An 8537-nucleotide genomic window follows, 5' to 3' on the forward strand; every position below is an offset into this window, starting at 1 on the left:
AATAAAAATGTCAATATTTATGATATTCCAGAAATGATACTTTTTGCAACAATTTAAATTTAAAATAAAATTATGAATATCAATTAAAAAATTTTTAAGTGTTTATTTATTTTTGAGAGAGAGAGAGAGAGAGAGACAGAGTGCAAGCAAGGGAGGGGCGGAGAGAGAGGGGACACAGAATCTGAAGCAGACTCGAGTCTCTGAGCTGTCAGCACAGAGCCCGACGCGGGACTCGAACTCACCAACTGCGAGATCATGACCTAAGCCGAAGTCGGACACTTAACCAACTGAGCCACCAGGCACCCCATAAATATCAATTTTTAAATGTGCGAAGAAAAGCATAGTTTTCTAAACTATTTTAGGGTCTTTGAGCAAAGCCTTTAAAGATTGATTCCATATACAGTACCAAATTTTGAATTGCCTTGTAGGTGTCTGAGTGTCTTAGGGAATATACAGAATACGGTTTTTGATAGCTCGTTGTCAATCCAAGGAGACTAACTGAATTTAAGTCTTGACCTGGGGTTGTCATAATTTCTGCCCACAGGTGGAATGGTGGAATCGGATACATGCGGCAATCTTCGATCCCTTTCTGAAAGACAGCATGGCAGCATGAAAAGTGCGTGGTCTTAAACCACAATGAGATACCACATCACATCCATTAGGATGCCTATTATCAGGAAAAGAAGAAGGAAGGAAAAAGAGAAGAGGAGGAAGGGGGCAGGAGAAAAGAAAGAAAGTGTTGGTGAGGATGTGGAACCTTTGAGCACTGCTGGTGGGAATGAAAATTGGTGCAGACACTGGAAAACAGGATGGCGTTCCTCAAAAAATTAAAAATAGAATTACCGTGCGATCCAACAATTCCACTTCTGGGTATATACGCAAAAGAACTGAGAGCAGGGATTCAAGCAGATGTTTGTACACCAGTGTTCACAGTGTTATTCACAAGAGCCAAAGGGGAGAACCAAGCCATACGCCCATCAACAGAAGAACAGACAAAACATGGTACATACACAAAATGGACTATTATTCAGCCTTTAAAAAGAAGGAAACTCTGACCCCTGCTGCAACATGGATGAACCTCGAGGCCATTATGCTAAGTGAAATAAGTCAGGCACAAAAGGACACTATTGTATGATTCCACTTACATAAGGTACCCAGAGCTGTCAAATTCATAGAGACAGAAAGTAGAAGGATGGTTTCCAGGGGCTGGAGGGAGAGAGGAATGGGGAGTGTGTGTTTAATATCAATGTTATTGTTATGTTATCGTTTAATGGGCACAGAGATTCAGTTCTGCAAGATCAAAGAAGCTCTTAGAGATGGACGGTGGTCATGGCTGATCAACAGTGTGAATGTACTTGTTGCTGAGCTGTTCACTTAAAGATAGCGAAAATGATGAGTTGTGCGGTGTGCGTCTTTTACCAGTTTTTTTTTTAAGTACCTGGTCTTTGGACTCAGACCTAAGTTCAAATCCAACATCTGGTAGGTATGTGACCTTCAACAGGTTGCTCTCTCAGTCTCCGAGACGAAATAAGAATGCTTAAGTTGGGGGCGCCTGGGTGGTTCAGTCAGTTGGGCATCCAACTTCGGCTCAGGTCATGATCTCACGGTTCAAGGATTCGAGCCCCACGTCGGGCTCTGTGCTGATGGCTCAGAGCCCGGGGCCCGCTTCGGATTCTGTGTCTCCCTCTCTCGCTGCCCCTCCCCTGCTCACTTCTCTCTCTCTGTCTCTCAAAACTAAATAAACATTAAAAAAAAAAAAAAAAAGAACGCTTAGCTTGGAGGGGTGTTGAGAGAATTAAAACATTAAAACATGAAGGGATCTATAGAGGGTGCTGGGGATGTGCCACCCAGGTACGCTTTTGGGGACTGCAGTGTCATGGCCCCAGTGGCTGGGGTGTTGGCAGCCAGTGGCCCAGAGCGGCAAACCTCTCAGGTGTCAGCCCCGAAGGGGGCTGCCTTGCCCGGATTTGAAACCCCTGTCAGGAGACATCAATTGGTTGAGGCCAGCTTACAAGGTCCAGCCCTTTGCCGCAATCTGGGAAAACTCTGAAGGGTCATTCCAGCCTTAGAGCCTCCGGCGGGTCAGCTGAGATCTTTGTGATCTCCCCTGTCCTGCTTCTCTCACATGCTCACAACCGAGAGAGAACTGCTTCTGTGGGCGGATCTGCAGCTCAGAGTCCCTTTCCAGAGAACTCTCCCCAGCTCCTGATTTCCGGAGAGCTTCCCATTGTCCTCAGAATGAAATCTGAAAAGCTGATCTTTTCCCTTCAAGGCCCTACATGGTTCATACCGGCCTGTCTCTCTTGCTGTTCTCTCTGCCTGGGGGCACTCCTCCTCTGGTAGTTGCGTACCTTGTGGGTCCCCTCTCCATCCTTCTGGAGAGGCCTGCCCTAAAATGTCCCCTACAGGGGCCCCTGGCCGGCTCAGTGGTAGGCACGTGACTCTTGAGCTTGGGCTTACAAGTTTGCGACCCACATTCAGTCTAGAGACTATCTAGAAATACAATTTTAAAGAGGAGCCTGGGTGGTTCAGTTGGTTAAGCGTATGACTGCGGCTCGGGTCATGATCTCACGGGTCGTGAGTTCCAGCCCTGCGTCGGGCTCTCTGCTGTCAGCGCAGAGCCTGCTTGAGATCCTCTGTCTCCTCTCTCTCTCTCTCTGCCCCTCCCCCACTCACGCTCTCTTGCTCTCTCCCTCTCTCTCTCAAAAATAAATAAACCTTTTTTTTAAATATTAAAAAATAAAATAAAATGCCCTCCCCCACACACACACCAGAATCCTGCTTTGTGTCTTTACCCTGCTCTACTGTTCCTCATAACACTTACCATCACCCGAAATGATACTATATACTCACTTGCTTGTAACCACAAGAATGTGGTTCCCCAAAGGCAGAGACTTCCTCTTCCCGGTGACCTGTGGTATTCCCAGCAACTAGAAAGCCTGACACATAAGGCACTCAAGAAACATTTGTGGAAAGAAGTCATGAATTAGAGATAATGTACCCTGAGCATGTAACTCGATGCACGGCACAAGTCAGGGGCTCAACAGACGGTAGCTATTATTTTTTTTATCATGTTTCATACCTGTCCAATTCAGATGGCGAACGTCATATGCCTCTTTATAGTGCGAGGCTCCAAATCCCTCAAGAAAGAAATACTTTCCAACTGGACTTGATTCGTTCTAAAGCCAGTGGTGAGGGAGAACTGAGATGATTTTCGTCCAAGCTGGCCAGCTGGCTCTGCTTCATTTGAATGGCCAAGATTCTATCGCATCACGATAGGTCTCTATTAAAATTAATTATGATCAGACTCCATCCATCGCTTCCCCGGGAGAGAAGACAGAGGCTTCCGGCAAAAAGTCGTCCTGGCCACTCTCAGAGACAGAGGGCTTCTCGGAGGCCCTACGTGACATTTCTTCACTGTAATCACCAAATACGGCTAATATTATTCAATAATCTTCTAGAAACTATAAAAAGGGAGGTAATAGATGTGAACTCTGCCCCCAAATCATTTAAAATCCAAACTTGTCAGAGCAGAAGAGAGAAGAGAGTTCCCATTATTTTCTCCTGTTCCCTCCACCCCCAGCAAATTCCCCTTTCTCCTGAGCTCTGTTCCCTCCAGGTCTGACAGGAGCGTACAGCCTGGCATTCCTATCTGTTTGACATCCCACGTTCTTGGCTGCAAAGTGACAGTGCATTTTATGAATTATATGGCACACAGTATTTCCTGCTTTGCCATATTCGGGGAGAGGCGAATACAAATGTGCGATTTAAATGCTGTTCCCTACTCTACAGTCACCATGAAACCAGCCTTTAGAATGCAGTGTGGAACTTGCTGATAATCCTTAGCTCTCCTCCTCTTTTTGCAGATTCAACAAAACCTAAGAGAGGGAAGCCCTGTCCTCACCACGAGGAGCACACACTAAGGAAGGGGCAGGTGGCAACAGCCAGGAGGCAGGTACCGTGCTTGGGAAATTCACCTGCATTTTGTAATGTCATCCACACCACAGCACTTTGAGGTAGGTATTATTTATGTCAATTTACAGATGAGGTAAGAGGTTAGAAAGATTAAGTAATATATGTTGGGTCACCCAGGTGGCAAGTAATAAATTGAGATCTGAATTAAGCTTTCTCTGATCCCAAAGACCCTTCTAAGACTTTGCTATGTTGCCATGCACTCCTAGGCTGATTCCTTACTTCATTGGGCCCAAACGTGGGTTTCCTCCTTTAGAGTGCCCACTCCAGAGGTGCCTGGGTGGCTCAGTCGGTTAAGCGTTGGACTCTTGGTTTTGGCTCAGGTCATGATCTCACAGTTCATGGGTTCAAGCCCTGCATCAGCACAGAGCCTGCTTGGGATCCTCTCTCTCCTTCTCTCTGCCCCACCCCTCCGCTCTCTCCCTGTCTCTCTCTCAAAATAAATAAATGAATAAACTATAAAAAAAAAAAAAAACTGCCACTCTACACTGGATCCTATTTGAAAAACCAACAAACCCATAAAAAAAAAAAAAAGGTTGCACTACCAGATTAAAAATATTGGAAAGCCACGATAATTAAAACAGAATGGCGAGCAGTGTAACAGTAGAGTTCAGAAATAAACTCAGGTATATGATAAAGGGAGCATTTCAAATCATTTCAAAAGGAAGAAAAAATGAATTATTCTAAAATGGTCCTGGGAAATTGGTGAGTAAAACAATCATTAGGTGCCCAAAAAGCATCAGTAATAACCAATGTGCCTGGTACAATTAGATGAGATGACGTGTGCCGTCCGGCCCTCTCAGGGACTGCTGAGAAAAGAGATTCAGAATACCTTTTTGAGTTCTGGGCTTTTTAAATCTCTGGTCTATATAGCACTCTGTTCTTAGTTCCTCACACAATCTCCAACGATACTTTGAATTTACAAAGTGTTTTCACTACCCTGTTAGTACAGAACAGGTGTTATTATTCCCACTGTCTATATAAGGACACTGAGGCTCAGAGAGGCCAAGTTCACAGCGGGCACGCTGTGTAAAACTTCAGCACCTGGCTTCCTGATTCCCGTGTCGCGGGCGGACCATCCCCCTCTATACAAGTCTCTCCCCACCCTGCCCTCATTTTCACACGCACACGATTTAAACAGTGGAAAACAAATACCCCACATCAACGTTCACACAAGAACTAGGTTAATTTCTCAGTATTCCTGTTCAGTCTTTGTCCAGAGCACACATATTTTTACCTAATTGCAATCCTAGTTTAATTATAATTTAGTGGCCCCTCTTTCCCCTTAACGTCGTACCCGAAGTCCCCAGTGCTGTTTACGGTTTTGTAGCAAATGACTGATGTTCACCTTCACTCTTACATGCTCCTCTCCTTTAAAGTCGTCCACGTAAATCTCCATCTCTAATCCAATTGCTGTTAAATGAATTTCTTTCACATGAGCGAGTGCGGGCCATTGTGTTCCTCTTTTCAGGCATCCATTTGTCTCCTTTCCCTCAATGAGGACTCCTGTTTCTTTTCCCAAGCTATGGGTAACTTCGCATAGTGTGCTTGGAAGCCTCCGCTTTCAGAATCTCTCTCCTGTGGGTGTACATCCCAGAGCTCTTGCCCGGGGGGGGGGGGGGGGGGGGGGCGGGGGGGAAGCAGCAGAAGGGGGCATCTGTTGCCTGCTGGGAGTTTATGACCGCTGCATTCCTGTTAAGGATTCACTCCCCACTCCTTTTTTAACCTGTGGCTTCTCAATTTAGCTTGCTTAGGACAGTCATCACTAAAAGTATGATTCACCCCCATGGTTTCCTCCCTGGCCACGGAGAAATTTCAAACTGAACATTTTCATCACCGTTATGTGTACAGTATGATTCATGGAGAACAGACTCTGCTTAGAGTATTAAATAAGTCATTGTTTTCAATCATCTCCACCGTGTGTTAAAAAAGAGAGACAGTTTGCATATGTAATGTTCTATTTCCCTCCATTTCAGCAGATAAAAATGGCCTCATGGAAACATACCCTGACTTGACTGGTCTCTGTTTGGAAACAAGCAGATATAGGCAGGACATGGAAATACAAGGAGAGACATGGAAAAGATACATTTTTGGTCAGTGTCTGTCCTAAGTGCTCCATAAGGTCAAGTTCAATCTACTTAAAATAAAAGTGTTACGAGACCTTAAGAAGGCAGTGCCCTTGTTGGGATGAGTACCGAGTGTTGTATGTAAGCCAATTTGACAATAAATTATATTAAAGAAGAAGAAGAAGAAGAAGAAGAAGAAGAAGAAGAAGAAGAAGAAGAAGGCAGCGCCCAAGAACGTTGTCAATAAACACCTACCGGGGGCACCTGGGGGGCTCTGTTGATTAAGCATCTGATTCTCGGTTTCAGCTCAGATTTGATCTCACAGTTCATGAGTTCGAGCCCCAAGTTGGGCTCCATGCTGACAGTGCAAAGCCTGCTTGGGATTCTCTCTCTCCCTCTCTCTCTGCCCCACCCCTGGTTGTGCTCTCAGTCTGTCTGTCTGTCTGTCTCTCTCTCTCTCTCTCTCCCCCTCTCTCTCTCTTAAAATAAACAAACTTTTTTTAAAAATTTAAAAATAAAAAAGTAAATAAACACCTTCTGAATGTCTACACACAACTCTATTGGCTTTCGGAAGGAAGGTCACTGTCCCCACTCTCAAGAAATTGATTCTCTACACTGAGTTGTCTGGCTGACAAACACACTGGGAAACTGCCAAAAGAGGGTGATACAATAAGAGGGCTGTAAAGTTTTTGCAAAAGGCTGGTTTTGATCAGGCTTCTAACCATGAAGTGCTTTTACTTAATTAAAATGGAGATAATAAAGCTACAGAATAATAGTAACGGCAATAATAATAACAGAGAAATGCTATTATAATTCGGTTTTGCTTTCAGAAAATGTTTTGCTTGCAAAACATTTGTGCAAGAGGAAGAATAAGAATGAGTTTGTTTCTAAGAACAAATGCAACTATTTTCTCTGCTGGCCATTAAGGAAAGTTTCCTGGGGAAGGAAAAGTCCTAATTCCATTTTGGGAGGAAATTAGGGGAATTTATGATTTAGTACGTCCCAGATTGATTGTAACTTTTCATGACTGGGCTAAGATGGGCTCGGAATGGCCAAACACGTTTGGATGTTATGTTTCAGTGAGGCCCGGACATTGCCAACAGTTGATAGTTACGGTAGCTGTGATTCAGTTGGGGGAACAGCAGCCTCGACCTGAGAAAAATGTAGTGCTATAGTAACAAGTCAAATTGCTGGCATTGTCAGTAGCTGTGATTTCACTTTATTGATTGTCTCCTGTGAAACATGAGGCTCTTTATTTGAATCATTTGTATAGGTGTCATATTGGGTTAATTGCAAAGCAATTGGATTTAATAATAATATAACGGTGTATCCATGTACATCGATTGCTAGAATTGTGAGATGTGAACTGCACTTGATCGTGAGGTTGTGCTTCCAGTGCTATGATGAGCAAGTCCCAGGCTAATCGTGTAAATGCAAGCTGCCCAGGGTGAGCTGTAACATATATGCCAGTCGAGCTTGTAATTGCAAATACTTTACAGGGCTGGAACATGATTGGATGCCCTTGAACTTGAATTGTTTTAAAAAGCACAGCTTTGTGTTGAGTTAACAGCGAGCCGTTAAGATCAGTACCAATGTAAACACAGAGAATGAAGGCTTTCTGTTGGCCACGCTTTCCTGCAGATTTTCATAGTTGCTGAAATTATTTTGCTCTTAGCTAAGCTGTTTTGTCTTTGTTGGTCCTTTCAGTAAGGAATGCAAGAAAGATGGTTCTCAAAGTGAACAGAAACTCCCAAAAAAAGCAAGGACACATACAAAATAAAGCAACAACCAAGTCCATTATTTCACAACAACTAAGGAAACAACACAGTCATATATTTGCATAATTATTTTCACATTTAAAACTCGTGGATATTTTTCAGTTCTCCAGTTGAAGAATGTTCCTTTCCAAGAGGGAGGAAGCAGGGGGAAAAAATAGACTTTCTGGGAAATTTTCACATCCATATGATGAAGTAAAACTAAAGAAAAAATTCAAGTCAAATCTGAGTAGGAAAATTTCAGAGGTGTCAGAGAAAGAAGAAAAAGGAGGATGAGGAGGTGTTATCAAATGAGAAGGTTAACTCAGTACATATAGTCTGGTATGCTATAGACACTCAATAAACGTCTCTGAATCAATAACTCGATTAACCAAGCTTAAAAAAAGTTGTGAAGTCGGTAATGCATCAAAACGTATTGCCCGGATTGCAGTCTTTCATGCAGCTAAAAAGGAATAACAAACGTTCTTTATTAGGCCTTTATGAGGCGATTCTTTTTTAGGCTATGTCAATTTACCTTAACATGTCTTCATGTTAGATTTACATTGTCCACCATTTTCTCCAGCGTCATTGCTATAACATCTTCTTAATATCATTTGACTCCCTGGTCAAATTGGAGAGGTCGCTGGGAGAATCACTGACTTCTAGAATTCAACCAGACCCCGCAAGTAAAATCATCCACCTACCCGCAAATTCTTCCCGTTTCCCGACCATCTGGAGAAGCTGA

General features: G+C 43.6%; 1 long non-coding RNA gene across 1 annotated transcript; it reads right to left on the reverse strand.

Annotated features, from left to right (window-relative positions):
- Positions 1–912: 912 nt before the first annotated feature.
- LOC131515092 (uncharacterized) lies at positions 913–4390 on the reverse strand. Its single transcript, XR_009263432.1, has 2 exons — positions 1155–4390; positions 913–1124 (listed from the first exon to the last, which is right to left on the reverse strand). It is a non-coding gene; the product is annotated as an uncharacterized LOC131515092 (long non-coding RNA).
- Between the last annotated feature and the right edge of the window lie 4147 nt (positions 4391–8537).

The sequence above is a fragment of the Neofelis nebulosa genome, chromosome 6 (genome assembly GCF_028018385.1).
Source record: "Neofelis nebulosa isolate mNeoNeb1 chromosome 6, mNeoNeb1.pri, whole genome shotgun sequence".
Lineage (NCBI taxonomy): Eukaryota > Metazoa > Chordata > Mammalia > Carnivora > Felidae > Neofelis > Neofelis nebulosa.